The 17295-nt window shown below is 40.8% G+C and overlaps 1 protein-coding gene across 1 annotated transcript in view; it reads left to right on the top strand.

Annotated features, from left to right (window-relative positions):
• MRPS27 (mitochondrial ribosomal protein S27) overlaps window positions 1-17295 on the top strand; it is a 52088-nt gene that overhangs the window by 16085 nt on the left and 18708 nt on the right. The gene's annotated exons all lie outside the window — the stretch shown is intronic.

Below are 17295 nucleotides of genomic sequence, written 5' to 3' on the forward strand. Positions count from 1 at the left end.
CATTTTGAGGCATGACGTCATCTGCTTTCAGCACTCTTCTTTTTGTTGTTTTCTGAATAACTCTCCCTGTCCATTAAGTGTCAGACTTAAGAAAATCCTTTCATTTCCTAGGATCCCAGAAGAAATTCTAATTAGAATGCAGAACACTTTCAGCCAGATTGAAGACCTGCAGTTCGCCTTACTTTGTCCTGTCTCTACTGAGATGTCACTATTTCTCACATCAGGGTGTTTTTCATATGATAGAAACATTAGCACAATGAAGACAGGTTTTGTGGTGGGGGAACTCTGTGAATTCTGTATGTAGGTTTTGTGCCAACAAAGACTTGCAATGTATTGAAGTTTTATGTTGAGATTCTGTAGGAGAATTTTTAATTGCATTAAACCCATGACCCATTGTGTAGAAAGTTATACACACTGTCCCTAAAATGTATATGTTTCTGTGTGCATGTGCTCTGCAAGTTCTTGCACAATCTACTTAGACTTTTAGTTGCCTTTACTTGATTAATAATGGCTTTTTTGGAAACTAAATAATTTCTGCAGATTATAGGATTTATTACCTGTGCTCAGTACTTTGTGATAATTACAAAATGGGAGAACAGCAATCCATTAGAGGTTATTCTACATATGTTTTGTTATATCTTTCATGGTAGCAAGTTGCAGTATTGTGGCCTTGTTTCAGCCGTTAAATCCTTTCAGGACTACAGCTGTCTCCACGCATATGAATTTGTGCTTACTCCTTATGATGCCAGTGTATCAGTAGTTGCAGTGTCTGTATCTCCATGTCTGTTCTGTGGGTGAAGAGCTTGCAGGATTTGATACTTTCAAAAGGCACACTTTAAGTTAAAAGTGTTTCTTAATACCATGATCACAATGGGCCAACCAAGTATGTTCCTAAAATATGGTTTGGATAGCATTGATTCCCACTAATATCTTGTTTCTGTATACAAAGGTTTAGTATGTAATGAGTACCATTAAACTGTTCCAGCACAAATAGAAAAAAAGAGATGTGGACGCAGCATATTCTTCCTTTGAGATGAGTCCCAAGGTTGTAGTTGACACAAACTTCATCAGTTTGTCAGGTCTTGTCTTTCAGTGCCTCCAGAGAAATACGTGGTTAAAAAAATTTAATGAGTGACTATAAAAATAAATGAGTCAGAAATATCTGCATATTTTTTCAAGTTATGTTGCAGTTACATTTTTAAATTATATTGAGAAGTGGTAGAGCTATTTGAGAGAAAAATCCTCTGTATAACCAGAATGTTGTTTTTCACTAGTTTGGACACCAATGTCAGATGAGCAGTTTAAAATAACTTCATTTTGTAGATGATCTGGACTGCTTCTTGACAGGCTGGGAGACAGGGAAAAGAATGAAAGCACCAGAGAGGTTTACTTCATTAGAATGTTCCAGTAAATTGAACATGAATGACAGAAATACGCATGTTTAATGCTGTTTCATTAGGGTGGTCAGTGTGTGATGCTGCTTCATGGGAAGAACTGTTGGCCACTGGCCAAGCCAGTTCTGTCATATGTAAACTTTCTGATCATAAGAGACTCCATTGGTTTATTGCTTTTCACTCCCAGCATTCACTCATTTCTGCACCGAGTGGCACATTTGCTTACTCTCCCTGTGTTACTTTATGATTCCTTTGTTGTCGTTGTATGTATGTAAGTGGCTTGTCAGAGCCCTAGGAAGCCCTAGTGAAAAGAACTGGCAACTATGTTTCAGAATCTGGAGCCGGATTTCAGCAGGGCTGATCTTGTAACCGCATCTCATCTGAGAAGGTGTAAGGTGTACCCAGTGTAATTGTGCTGTAAACTTGGGGAGAACCATCAATAAAGAAACTGAAAATGCATTCAGAAAGCTCTCTTCCTGTAACATAAGTATTTTCAGTTATCAGTTCATGATGGAGAGAAGGACAAAGGCAGTAAAACATTTCTCATGTGTTACCTTGGCCAACATACAAAATACAAGGATCATGTACATTTTCAGTGAGAACTCTCCTGTACTTCTACTGTGTGCAGGGAAAAATCCAGATGAACTTTATTTGTGCTGCCATTCCGTGACACTTACACAGGCTGGAGAGTTGGGCAGGGAGGAATTTATGAAGTTCAAGAAGAGCAAGTGTGGACTCTTGCACCTGGGAAAGAATAACAGCATGGATCAGTATAGGTTGGGGAATGACCTACTGGAAAGCAGTGAAGGGGAAAAGGACCTGGAGGTCCTAGTGAATGGAAGGTTGACCATGAGCAAGAAATGTGCTCTTGTGGCCAAGAACACAAGTGCTGTATTAGAAAGGGTGTGGTTAATAGGTCAAGAGTGGTTCTCCTCCTGCTCTGGCCTGGTGCGGCTGCATCTCAAATAATGTTTCCAGTTCCGGGCCACTCAGTTCAGGACAGGAAACTGAAAGAGTCCAGTGCAGAGCCACAAAAATGATTAAGGGAGTGGAACATCTTCCTTATGAGGAGAGACTGAGGGAACTAGGGCTCTTTAGTTTGGGAAGAAGAAGATAAAGGGGTGAGCTTTTTAATGTTTATAAATATGTGAAGTGTGAGTGCTGAAAAGATGAAGCCAGGCTCTTCTGAGTGATGCCCAGTGACAGAACATGGGGCAAGGGGTGGAATTTGAGACAAAGGAAGTTCCATGGAAACAGGAGGAATTTTTTCACTGTGAAGGTGACCAAACACTGGAACAGGCTACCCAGGGGGATTATGGAGTCGTCTCCTCTGGAAACATTCAAAACCCATCTGTATGCATTCCTGTGTGACCTGGTATAGGTGATCCTTCTCTGGCAGGGGATTGGACTAGATGATCTTTCGAGGTCCCCCCCAATATTCTGTAATTTATTTTAAACAAATCATTGTTGCACATAAACTTGCTGTGTTCCACTGAGTGTGTAAGATGAACAGTCTGTTCAAGCACATAGAAAAGACCTGTATTGGACATCCTAATAATCAAAGAAAGTTTTCTGTGCATTGTTGGTTAGTAGTGAAGACATTCAGCTTGGTTATCTGATCCAGCAGAGTGTTGCATTGTGCTCTGAGAATACATGTGCCGTTCTGATGGATGTTGCTGCATAGTGTGTAGTAACTGGTAGCGAATGTGATGCAAGTTCCAGAAGATGAAAGCCTTTGGAAATGAAAAAATTAAGGAGACCATGGTAATGGATCAAATAATGCTCCACATCTATAAATCAAATATTCTGTTATACATGATTATAGACAATAAGGTTTTAAGAAAATCAGAAATTACGTAGATCGAGTCCAACCCTCCTGCCAAAGCCAGACCATAGAGTCTAGCTCAGGTCACACAGGAACGCATCTGGACATGTCTTCAAAGTCTCCAGAGAGTCTTTACAACCTCTCTGTTTCAGTGCTCGGTGACCCTTACAATAAAGAAGCTCTTCCTCGTGTTGAGGTGGAACTTCCTGTGCTGTAGTTTATACCCAATACCCCTTGTCCTATAGCCAGGGACAAGGGAGAAGAGGCTGTCCCCTCTCTCTTGACACCCATCCCTCAGATGTATATGAACATCGATTAGTTCCCCTCTGAGTCTTCTCTTCACCAGACCAAAAAAATCCAGGTCGCTCGGCCTCTTCTCACAGGGCACGTATTCCAGCCTTTAATCATCTTTGTAGCCTTCGGTTGGACTCTTAAACTGGGGAGCCCAAAACTGAACACAGTGTTCCAGGTGAGGTCTTACAAGGGCAGAGTAAAAGGGGAGGAAAACCTCCCTCAGTCTGGTGGCCACACAGAAGGACTTAGTTTTGTATACACCTTTTTTTAGCTTATAAGTGACTGGGAATTTAAATTTTCAAATAGTTGGATGTTTCTGTTTGCAGATATGCTTATCCTTTTATAGGACTGAAATTTTTTGGCTAATGATGACATTTGGTTAGTTGAAACATGTAGGAAGTTAGCTGATAATATCTGTCAGGCCATAAATTTCTTTTTGACCTCCATAATAAAGAAATAGCTTACATTAATGTTTTCAAAATACTTCCATCATAATTAGAGATGTCCAAAAACCATTTAGTGCAGAACAAAAATGGAAATAAGCAGGTACCCTTATTCAGCTTTTATGTCTGCTTATTTCTGCATACACATCCATGCCTGTGAAAAGCCTTTTACACCCTAAGGGCAGAAGAAGCTGTAAATGCAAACAGATCCACAAACCAAAGCTTTTCTGTAACCGAATAGAGGTAATGATAAGCAAAAATCATACTTCAGCATCTTGCTGGGGTGATTTCTGTGGTAGTGATTCTGTTTGTTTTCCAGAAGTGGAAAATGAAAGTGCAAATTTCTGAATCTAAGATGCCCAATAGCAAAGTGGAAAGAAAAGGTTATTCAGGGTGCCTTCTTTTGGGGAGTTGCTTTTTTGTTGTTGTTCTTTTTATGCTTTGCTTTAATAGCTATTTTTAAAGCTGCATGCTCTAGATAACATATCTATGCTCTCTGCTAGAAGGAGGCCAGTTACATTTGAGTGCTTCTCTGTACCAAGCACTCCCGTCACTCTACTCAGCTACCTGCAACTGTTCCTTCTGGCACAATTCCATTATTTCTTTCTCTATTTCTGTCATGGTAAATCCTTGGTTCCTAGGCAGAAGAATTACTTCCTTGTTTTGGTTTGGTTCGGTTTGGTTGGTTGATTTTGGTTTTAGTTGAGTAGTGGTGGTGATGGTGGTTTGCGTGGGCTTTTTTGTATTTTTGGACAGGGATGAGTGATAGGACAAGATGGGCAAGGTAAACATAGAAGCCCAAGCTCCTTCTATAATCTGATGGTATCCCCTTACTTTCCTAAAATCCTGATGTGTTTCCTGAAGGAGAATGTCTCCAGGTTTGTCAGCTGCCTCTCTGTCTCCATTTTACTACATCAGTCTGAAAGCCTGAGGGGCTTTGTTAAATGTAGAGTGGGTCATTTCAGGAACAATGCTGTGGCAGTTCTCAGCAGTTGGTTTCCATCTTCACCAGTCTGACAGATTTTGTGGGATGTGAACGTGCCAGAAAGGTGCTGAGGTTGTCCTTGTCTTCCAGCTTTTGTCTAATTAATGATCCATGGGTATATGTGGTATGCCAGGTCCTCAGTGAATTGAGACCAGACCCTGCTTTCTGAGGAAACTGTGTGTTGTCTCTTTTAAGTAGGTGAGGATTTGACTCAGAGTCTAGTTCAAGGAGCATTTAAATAACTGACAAAGAACTCTTTCTTAGTGTGGCAATTTGAGCCTGTATGTGTCTTGTTAAAATTGGAAAGGAGTATGCAAGACAGCAGCTGGTCAAAACTGCTGTTTTCCTGGCTTTAAGTGTAGACACAGTAAACAATCCTTCTTTCTTGCACTGAAAAAAGCCTTGGGGTTATTTACTTACTTACCTACTTATTTTTTCCCACCCTCCACTGTAGAGCTTGTCAATCTGAAAGTGCATGGATTTTGGCATCTGACTTTGCAAGCAGATTTTTGCCTTTATAAGCAACATCTTTTCTGTGAGAACCAGTATACAAATAAAGCTGGCTTTAATCACTAAAGTCAACTTGATCATCCTCTTTAAATTGCCATTTGTTTAATTCTGAGCTCTGTCACTATTGTCTTCATTAACAAAGGGTGAAAAATACTCCTTTCTTCTATCAGCCACTTTCTACTTAGTTCCATTAGGGCGTGAGTAGAGCAGGGCTAAATCCAGCTTCAAGCAAAATAGATAGCCTCTGTCAGCAGAAAGTGTGTATGGGATGTAAAATGAGACAACACATCCCTCTTGCTAGCCTGCACTGACAAACCAAACTGACTACTGGTGCTTATAACCAAGGGTGCACAAGGTATAGCAGCTACTGCAAGACCATGACAGTGAGGCATTTCAGCAGGAGTGGTGCACTCCAATTTTCTCTGCAAAGGGTTGTTTTTTGTCCTGCAGGAATCACCCATTTTCACAGAATTTCATCTGTCCAAGTTAAATCATAAAACGTGCAAAAGTTCATCTTTTCTAAGTTACTGTTGTGTTTTTTTGAAACTCGTCATCCTTTGGAGGAATGAAATAAAAAAAGCCAGACAGAAACACACTCTGTTTGGAATTGCACACGGTTGCAGGTTTTCGCTCTAATGTCTTCTCTCCTGTGCAGTGGATAACATGACATGCACAAACCTCCTGTACTGAGTACCTTGGAGAACTGGATGCTTGCAAAAATGTCAGTTTGAAGCCTGAATACAAGATCTAAGAAGGCTACTGGAAGAAGGCAAGGTGGCAGTTTTCCTGGCCTTACATCACGTGCTGATGCTAATGCTTAATGGTCTTAGCTGTACTCCTGTCTCAAAAGGGGAGGAACTACAAAACATCTCTCTGCCTGCATGGGTAGCAAAACCTCACTTTACCTCTCAGCTTGTATCTATCTATGCAAAGGCACATTTGTCCTGTAGTAGATGCAGTACCTAAAGTACAGATTTAGCTGTATAGTATTTTTCTGAAAAGAATAAAACGATCAACAAAGCTGGTAGAAGCACACATATTTGATACTGTCTGACAAAGTGCTCAAGTCAGTTTTGCCATGTTTATCCTGGATTTGCATACTGGTCCATATGCTTGACATCATACACAATGCAATAAAAGTGTTTTGGTTTTCATTGCTAAAAATATATTTCTCGTGATTGGAAGAACAAAAAAGTATCAGCTGTTTCTCTCTGAGCTATGACATGAAATATACATGGTGAGCTGTCTAGTAGCCAAGACCTGGCTATGCACTTAGGCTTTTCGGAAGTGGTTGCCTTTTTGAAAGCAGCCATGGCTGAAATTCGAGGTGAGTGTAAGGTGTTCAAGGCAAGGTTGGATGTGGCACTTGGTGCCATGGTCTAGCCTTGGGCACTGTGGTAAAGGGTTGGACTTGATGATCTGTGAGGTCTCTTCCAACCTTGGTGATACTGTGATACTGTGATACTGTGTTTTTTCCCCTCTCTTGCAGGTGTTTATGCTTAATATGAAAAACTTACCTCTTTGTCTTGACAGTTTATCCTGTAGCTTTGCCTGTCTTTTGTGTATGGGATGCAGGAAGGTAGCAGTGCACATGGAAATCAGACTCTGGCAGTAAATGAAAAGGACAGAGGTAGTAGGTCAAAATTAGGTTAACTTGACCTGTGGTTCTGTGGTAGCAAATCTGAGATGAAACCTGAACTGTGCAAATCCAGTTTTTGAAATGTTTGGCAGCAGATGAAAGGTTTGGCTATTGATTTTGTTAGATCAATTTGGCATTTGTATTCCTGTATCACTGTGTTGCCAGCATCTCCTTTTTGCTTTGGTTACATGCGGTGTGAAATTAAAAAACATTGTGGAACAAATGGGTTTGCCCATATGCTTCTCTGTTGCAACCTTTTATACTTAAACCAGGACTACGTCACTTGTAATCTCTGCAAGTTCAACTGTAATCAAACTGTTTTCAGTGTCAAGGGTTATGTCAGTGTATGTAATGTTACAGTAGTTAGAAGCCATTGTGTGATGTGTTTCTGGGAGATTTTTTTTTTTTAAGAATTTGAGCAGAATAAATGGAAAATGCAACATGACTTCAGTGTGGACTCCAGCTCAGTGAGTTAGATCTCTGACAAGATTATGTTAATGTTATCTTTGCTTAAAGTTAGGCAGTACATTAGGCACCATTAAAAAGTTGCTGTTTACAAATACTGTAGTAGCAATATCTAGTTACAGGCTGTTTGGTTGCTTTTTTATCCCCCCCTCCCCCCCCCCCCCCCCCCCTTTTAAGAAGTCATTATTGGCTACTAGAAGGCAGAAACTCCTAACACTGGTCCTAACTCTAATCCAGTTCCCTTTGATACTCAATAATTTATTATAAAACTTGGAGTCAGTCTTGTAAGTTTGAAAAAGCTTTGGTCCTACATCTCTGCCCAGCTTGATTAGTGGGATAAAGGCTTTGCTGTAGTGTCCCTGCAACTCCCCTGCCGGGAGATGGAGGCTTTCTAAAGCTTTTTTTTATTTTTTTTTCTTAATGAAACATCTAGCTAATTTTGAAGCAATTTATTTCCTGATATCACATAATCATATAGATAGCCTGAGCTGAAGAAAGCCCAGTACTACTTGGTACCCAGCTTTTAAACTTTATTCTGGTATGCATCTAACAGGGAGGTAACTTTCTTCTAGAAACTGACTTTCTAGCAGTTTTTTGCAGAGGGTTTCTGTTTTACAGAGTGAACTGGATACAAAGGTGGTATCACCAATTACTTGATAACTCTTCTACTGGCTTCCAGACAGATGGAGAATTGAAGTAAGAGTGGTTATCACTGGGCTGGTAAAATGGTAATAATCACATCAGTAGTTTACCGATCTATGCCTTATATTACAGCCTCTGTGTTAATATGTTTTTGGAGTCATGAATAAAGATTGAAGCATAACTGACCCTTCATCAGGCTTTATTACAGCAAGCTTTATCCTGACAGACTTAGAAATTGCTGAGATTCAAGAATCTCCTCAAAGCAAGGAATGTGGTGTGTTGTACAATGCAGAATTTCTCTCTGCATGTTTTTGAATGTGAGGATACCAAGAAAAGACATAATTAATTGGAAAGGGTTTTTTTTTTTAAATTAGACTTTATCATGATTGGAATAGGGACAAGTAAAGGCAGTAGAGAGTATCTTGTCAGAGTCACTATAGCAACTGCACTTGTCCATCATTGCCCCATGTTTTCCTTAACCTATGATACTCTGTGTTCAATCACTAGATTATTAATGGCATTTATGTTCAGAACCAGTCATTTCAACTGTGTGCCCAGAAGTACCTTTAAAAGAGAGAAATTCTAGAAGCTGTGTACTTTACAGTCAATGATTTGGATAAATGTTGGGCTTCTTACTGATTTTGGTATTACGATGACAATACTCTTCTTTTTTCTTGACTGTGACTCTTTCAGTCTAATGTTAATACAAGGGTCAGCATTGCGCTTCTCCTTGATGGTTTTTTGACTACTTGCAGGATAAAATTGTCATCAGTGCACTGCAGGTACCTTTTAGATGGTTTGAAATGTTTCAGACTTTGCTGTAGGCTCTGGATCTGCTGCTGTTTCTATATTTTCATGATGGTTCTTACATCTGTTTAGGTCTAAGCAAAGCATTTCTTTTATGCTGATGTGAACTGCTTCTCTATTCATACACCGGTTTGTAATTTTAACATAAATCTAGGATTTTGCAGGTTGTTTGTATTTGATGATGCTATTTTTACTTTTTAACATAGTATGGCTGGTTTACTCACAAGTATGCCTTAAAGCTATCAAAGAACATTTAGTGATTGATTCAGGAGGTTAACGATGGGTTGAAATTCTTGTTGTATCAGAAATTCAGCTTGTCATGTCTCAAGTCTAGTAAGTGGCTGTCAAAGTGGCTAGGTCAGTAAAGGATAAGCAGATCCTAGTCAATATATGGTTGATGCAATAGTCATAGGTAGAAAGACACTTTGTGAAGCTGAAATTTCAAGAATGTGGTTTTGAGCAACCGAATGTTGAATTCTGCCCCTTCAGTTGTTAAGAAGGGGTGATGCACTGAGACTTCCTAAATGACTGCATAATGTGCACTTTTACTCAAAATATTATCTCTCCTTCTTGGTGAGGACAAGGTCCAGCATAGCACCTTTTCTTGTGAGTTCCATTCCCACTCGAAGGAAGATGTTATCAATCAGTACACTTCAGAAACCTCCTAGATTGCCAATGCTTTGTTGTGTTGTCCTTCAACAGATGTCGGGGTGGTTGAAATCTCCTATGAGAACCTGGGATCATAAATGGAAAGCTTATCCTATCTGTTTATAGAGGGCCTCATCCACTCTTCATGGGCAAGTGGCCTGTATCATCACTTTCTCTTCCCTCCCCTTCCGTTTAATCCTCACTCACTGTCAGGTGGCCTGTAGCAGACTCTCACTATCATCACTTTTTCTTCCCTTCTGTTTAATCCTCACTCACTGTCACCACTTCTTCTATCCCCAGATGACACTCCATGTACTCCAGTCAATCTTTTGATGTAGAGGGCAGCACCACTTCCTGTCTTCCCTGCCTTCTTCCCTGCCTGTCTTTCCTGAACAGCTTATACCCTTGTCATCCTATGGTCCAGTCATGAATACTGTGTTTCTCCTCTTTGGAGGCCACATTAGTCACTGATATTATAGCTCTGTACATCTTCTGAACAAAATATGTTGTGCAAAAAATATGCATTCATGTAGAGGTAGAGTGAGCCTAATATTGAAAAACTAATTTTGTGATCAATCAAGAGCTAAATTGTTTCAACACCAAAGATAAGGGAAAGTCAATAGAAATTAAAGCAGATCTGATTGTGGGCTTTGTTCAGGGAGCCCGCAAATGACTTCTCTTCTTGTATAAGAGCACAGTTTTGCCTCAGCATTAGAGTATTCTCTAATATAGTTGACTTGTCTTATTTTTTAAAAAACTGTGACTGTCCTGTTAATGCTTTTGATAATTTCTCACACTTTGTATGCCAGTGGAGTTTTCTATTTCATCATGAAAGGAAACTGTTCCTCTGTATTTGCTTGAGTGTAGTCAGTAGTGCATGAGCTATTTCCTATAGGGCTGATAGTTTTATTTGTGAAATTTTTAAAAGGGTGAATGCTAAGTGAAGTATAGGGTGAGATACAGGCAAAGAAAAGATGGAAAGATAAAGTTTTGTTCATGTTTAAAAGGAAATTTCAGTCAACAAAGGCTTTTTTTTTCCAGGGCTCTTGCCTTTGACACATGAGCAGTGCCTCTGGGTACATTTAAAATGCAGAGAATTTTTCCCAAGGCCTGTAGCTTGAAATGGCAAACAAAGGGAGAGTTTTGGGTAATGTTTCTTTAGCCTTCCAGTTTTCAAGCTAAGCCTGCCTGAAATTCATTTGATCATTATGCATTGTAGCTTAAAATATGTGCCTGGGAAGAAAAACACAAAGCATTGACAAGGAGCTTCACAGCCCTATATGACTTAGGTAAAAGAAAGAGTGATTTTGGATTCATCCATTGAGAGCTTCTTCCTGGGTCACACACACATTTCTTAAAACATTTATTCACTTTAAGTCTCCTTACATTTTGCTTCAAGAATTTTTGAGAATTTGAAGTCGATGAATAAAATCTGTCACACTGCCTTCCTACTTAAAATGAATGAGTTTGCAAACACATATTTCTGTCTAGTTCTAAAACAGGTAAGACAGATCTAAAGTACAGGTAGAAGAATTTTGCTATGGTGACGACTACTATAAATGCTTTCTTTTCCTGGACTAGTGTTATGATTTATGCTAAATTAATATTGATATCCAAGCAAAAATTAATAATTTTTTTCACAGTTATTAATAACATTAAATCATGCCAGAAAACTTATTTACAAGGTTCGAATACAGGGTTGGGTATTTACACACAGAGAAACAGGCAATTTAGAACAATTAAGAGAACTGCAATAATATCAACCATTTAAACAGTTGGAAAGAGAATCTTCTGGTCAATAGGCCACTTACCCTCTAGGGGCACTCCAGAGGCTCCTTTCTGCTAAGGCAGAAGGCACAATAGAATTTACAGTTACAAAATCAGAACTTAAATTACAAAGAGGCTTTTTAGAATATTTACTCATAAAATAGTATGTCTGGGTTTCTGGAACTGCATAATAGTCTCAGATAGTACCCAAAGCAATTGGAGGGGTTGCTGGTGGTGGTTTGAAAGCCGTAGAGGCTTTGGGCTTTTTCTTAGGGCTTAGCAGGATGCTGGGGTTTAGCAGTCTCTGATCTGGTCTTGGTTGCTTCCAGGGCAGACAGTGTGCAGGCAGACATGGTATCTTGATTGTGGCTAATTCTTGCCACTATATGCAGGCACTTAATGCCTTTCCTGGTAAACCTGAGGCACAGCAATGCTTCCAGGTGGACAGGCTGATGATGGAGCGGCTCCTGCTGGAGGGCATCTCAAGGCACTTGGAAGAGGAGAAGGTTATCAGGCGCAGTCAGCATGGATTTACCCAGGGGAAATCATGCTTAACTAACCTGATAGTGTTTTATGACACTATAACTGAGTGGGTAGAATGGAAACCTGTGGATGTCATCTACCTTGACCTTAGCAAGGCCTTTGACACTGTCTCCCATGACATTTTCGTGAGCAAGCTGAGGAAGTGTGGGATGGAAGAGCAGACAGTGAGGTGGGTTAGGAACTGGTTGCAAGATAGGGTTCAGAGGCTGGTGATCAATAGTGCCAGGTCCATCTGGAGAGCTGTGACTAGTGGTGTCCCCCAGGGATCCATGCTGGGCCCAGTCCTGTTTAACATCTTCATCAGTGACATTGATGGAGGCACAGTGTCTGCTCAGCAAATTTGCTGCTGACACCAAGCTGGGAGGCTTGGCTGATACAGCTGAAGGCTGTGCAGCCATCCAGAGAGACCTGAACAGACTGGAGAGCTGGGCACAGAGGAACCAGATGAGGTTCAACAAGGGCAAGTGCAGAGTCCTACAGCTGGGAAGGAATAGTAAACCTCACCTGTACAGAGTGGGAGGTGATCTGCTGGAAAGCAGTCCTGTGGAGAGGGACCTGGGGGTCCTGGTGGATAAGAAGTTATCCATGGCACAGCAATGTGCCCTTGTGGCCAAGAAGGCCAGTGGGATCCTGGGGTGTATTAGGAAGAGTGTGTCCAACACACCTAAAAGGGAGGTTCTCCTCCCCCTCTACTCTGCCCTGGTGAGACCTCATCATGAATACTGTATTCAGTTTTGGGCTCCCTGTCCCCTGGGACAGGGATCTGCTGAAGAGGGTCCAGTGGAGGGCTACAAGGATGATTAGGGGACTGGAGGGCATGGCTTATGAGGAGAGACTGAGGGACTTGGGCCTTTTTAGTCTGGGGAAGAGAAGACTTAGAAGGGGTTTGACAAATGTTTGTAAGTATCTGAGGGCTGGTCAGGAGGGGGGAGGACAGGCTCTTCTCACTTGCTCCCTGTGATAGGACAAGGAGCAATGGGTGCAAAATGCAGCAAAAGAGATTCCATCTCAACACAAGAGGGAACTTCTTTACTGTAAGGGTCCCAGAGCACTAGAACAGGCTCCCCCGAGAGGTTGTCTCCTTCTGTGGAGACTTTCAAGGCCTGTCTGGATGTGTTCCTCTGTGATCTGTGTTAGATAGTATTGTCCTACTCTGGCAGGGGTGTTGGCCTCGGTGTTCTCCTTGGGTCCCTTCGATCCCCTAACATCCTTTGATCTTGTGAAGCTTGTACATCAAAGCTTGTTACACAGCAAAGCTGGACTGAAGTATGAGGCAGAGCACAATAGCAGAGAGCATGAGGCAAAGCATGATGTGGGCAGGGCAGAGCAGAGAGTCCATTGCTTGCAGCTTACCTCCATTTACTAATCGCCTGGGTGTATGTGGCTCATTTGGCCACAGAGATTCAGGAATCAGAATGGCGCTTTGACAAAACTGACCATATTAGCTGAAACCAGGGCTTGCCTTACCTTTATTTGGGAAAACACAGACCATGCATAAAAAGTGTATGCACCTTGTTTACCACTGCAAAGCAGAATCAGTCTGGGCAAGTCTTGGCCCCTCAGACTGGGTGTCTCCAACCCTTTTGTCTTCCCTTCCCACATATTAGGCCTATATTGGCCTTCCACAACAACTAGAGTCCTACAAGGAGACTAAAAACATAGGAAACCTGTTGTCAGAACCTGGTTATCCTGTACCAACTGTGGTCAGCAGTGGGGGTGGAGGTGGCGCTAACATTCACATAATTCTCTTGAAGTAAATAAAGAGAAACTGACACCCAACAGCTGATTAATTTGGTTTATTTTATTAGACTGGAGCAGAGGGAGAATGGGAAGGAAAAGACGAGGGAAAAGGAGAGAATGTCAAGGAGCAAAGGAAGAGACATCACTGTTCCCTGTCCCAGGCACAGTCCCAAGTTCATGACAGCAGGTGCACACTTAGAAAAAAAGGGGAGGGTCCTCTGTGGTAGTAGTGGAGGGAACAGAACACTGTGGATGGAAGGAGCCATGTGGGAAGTGCACAGCGGAGCAGTGGTGGGGGCCAGGGGATGGACTGTGTGAAGCAACCTGGGCAGTGCAGAGCAGAGCCGTCAGGCCCACTGCAAACGTGGACACCCAGAAGTTTCCATTCCCCATCACCCTCTGCGGGGCCAGGATGGTGTCTTCAGAGCTGTGCAGAATGCGGTGTGCACATTGGCCCTTCAGTGGTACTGTTGCAGGACTTCTACAGTAAGGAAAGAGGGAGCTCTCACCTCCACAGAAACTACCCCTTTTAAGGCACACTGTCAGGCCAAGCTGTGTCACACCCTGTTTGTGACAATAAAGCAACTGATATCTTACACCTGTTTAAGAAAAGCACAGTAATACATCTAAAAAATGCCTATTAAAATAATCACAGTATGGAGATTGCTTAATGTCCTTTTGTTGTTTATTTGCTTCCTTACAATATGTGAAAAAATGGCACAGGAATCTCTAGCATAGGAACATAGGAGAACATGGTGGTATGAAAGGCTATATCTAAGTAAGGTTTTATGCATGGTAATGCAAAATTAGCAAGTGAAATATAAGAAGTCTTTAACTGGAGGCCTAAGACATCACACAGTTGTGTGCACTGGGTACGTAGACCATTACAAAATACTTTCTCACTAGGTCAGACAGAGTTTGAGAAAGGAAGAGGACTTGTTTTCCTTTTTCAGACATGGAGGTAAAAGAGAAGAATAGCATATGGCACGAAGATGGCCTTCAGCATTACCAAGAATTGGATTGACCCTTAAGAAAGTCAGAGTATAGAATGGGTGTTTCTGATCAGTTTAACAAAAAATTAGAACAGAGCTGCTGAGCTGGCTTTCTTTCCATAAGCTAAGTGGCTCCTAGTAGTATATTCTACAGTACTTGCAGATTACTTCTGTAATTCATCAGATTTTCCATCACCAGCTTCTTCATTTTTGACTGTCCCCAAAGCAACAAACTCCCGTGTACTGAGCTGAGGTAGATGATACAATCCAGTATCTTGGTGCTTCTGTTTGCTCTCAGACTTGCTGTGTTACTTCCTTGAGAATACAGGGTATGTGAAAGCAGAGCTAGAGTGCATCACCACTTGATGGCACCAAACAAATTTGAATAGTAATTTTAAATAAATAAATAAGGACAGCAACTCAGCTTTTCTGCAGTGTAGGAGGGCAGCAGCAGCAGCTATGCTTGCTGTTATTAGTACAGCACTCCATAAAACGCTTTCAGCATCTGTTACAAACTTTCCCATTGTTCACATTCTTTAATAGCATGAATACTTCGGCACTGTCGTAAATAGTGAGCAGCAGGGCCTCGTGCAGAAATCAGTCAATCAACTAAAAAGGTATTTGTAGCACACTGTGCTGGCCAGTTTGTGAGGAATGAGTAGCCTGTATTTTTTTGGCTAAAAGTATTCCGTTTGCTATGTACTGAGGGTGTGCACTCAGTGTATCTGTTCTAGCTTAAAATAATTTAAAATCATTTTACAAGTAGAAAACAGTGGTTTAATAAAAATCAAGTGTCTGGACTGTGTAATTTGAATAATCTTCCAAAATAAGGACAATTCTAGTAACATGGTGCTGTATGGTGTTAGATTCACAATGGCATTGGTATTTCAGGAGCAGTTTGTCTTACAGTTTGTCCCTGTTCTCTATAGGGACAGATGTTCTTAATCACTGACTGGCAGGATGACCATATTGATTCTTTAGCAAGCAACATTAAAGTGTACCAAGAGGGAGCTCCCCTAATACTGTTGCAGATGCTTCTCCTTGTCTGTTCTGAACACGTTATAAGAATCTTGTGCTTCTGAGTTTTTATTAGTTCTCAGAAAAATGAGTTTCAGCAGCAGACATCTGCAAGATAACCTCCTGATCTTTCCATTTAACACAGAAATTGCTAGTGACTTCCTTTATTTAATTCACTCTGAGTCCTCTGTGCTCTGCAATTTATGCTTCCTTCTGTCTTTTCGTCTCCCCCTGAACATACTGCCTTGCTTAATTATATCCTGTTTTGTGGGAAAGAGAAGGAGGAAGATGTTAATACTTGTCAAAGTGACCAGCACTCTCCTCTTTTCTCCGATTCACTTTCAAATAAAAAAGTCTGCCAGAATGTTTGTTTAGTTTTTCTAGGTTAGCTATTAAAAGCAGCTGGCTTCTCTTCTCAGTTCATAGAACAGAGACAGAGCTCATCCCAGCATTTTAAGGACCAGAAAAATTTGAAGATCAATGTATACCTGTTTCCCTTTCACTTCTAAATCTCCTTCTCCCACATCATGGATTAATGGAAGTGTGTAGTGTTGAGGGAACATGTACTTGTGTATGTATTATATACTTGTTGACATGGAGACAGAAAAATATTGGCACCATTCCATTGTCTTTATTCCCTGTCAGCTGTTTTGTAATTAATTATTAGAATTAACTAGAAAAATTCTTCTGGCTGAGAATCTGTTTGCAGTTAATTTGCATCATTCCTAGCACAGTAGTCTGAACATAAAGATCTCTATAGTGGCACACAGTAATTATATCTGATGCATCCCATGGTTGTCCATACACACACATACTGAAATCAGTCCAAACCCTACAAAGCTTGTGCAAAGTTTTTTTTTTAAGGTGTTTTTATAAGATGCCTGTGAATTCTGTGCATGTCAGTTTCAGAAATTCATGACAATTAAGGATCTCTTTCATCCTGTTTCTAGACCACATCACATCCCTGTTAGGCCTTTTACTGCTCCAGTGTATTTTATTGTTGAAACGTAGAAGCGTTTCACCGTCACAGCATGCTGTAGTGTTCTTGAGGTGCAGGAGGTATTGGAGTGCTCTCTCACTGCGTTGTATTCAGAATAAATGCATCTCTACAGAAATGCTGTATATATTCAAACTCATTAAAACCTTTGACTTGTTTGTGGGTTTTTCAAAGTGTTTACTTCCCTCCTGTGTAACTAATTAGTAGGAAGGATGACTATCATTGTTTCAAAAGAAAGGCTCAAATCTTTGAGAGAATGGGTGTGATTTTTATGAGGCAAGTCATTTTGTTTTCCGATTGTGAAAATATTAATTATTTAAAGAAGCAACTCTAAAAGATGCTGGCAGTTCTTTTGCTGGATGCTAGAGTTGTACTGTGCCTTCTCTTAAATGGCTGGTGAAACAGTCTGTTGTAATTAGATAATCGTTTCATCAAAATATGGTTAAATCCAAATGCCTGTAATTGATGCTTCCTGTAAGCATTATTGAAACACAACTTTAATGAAAGCAAATGTAAATTCTTGCTGTTCCCAGTATTTGAACTCCAGAAGGAGGAAAGTTGGAAGCAATTAAATTGAAAATGTCCAT

This window comes from Pogoniulus pusillus, chromosome Z (assembly GCF_015220805.1).
Source record: "Pogoniulus pusillus isolate bPogPus1 chromosome Z, bPogPus1.pri, whole genome shotgun sequence".
In the NCBI taxonomy this organism is placed as follows: domain Eukaryota; kingdom Metazoa; phylum Chordata; class Aves; order Piciformes; family Lybiidae; genus Pogoniulus; species Pogoniulus pusillus.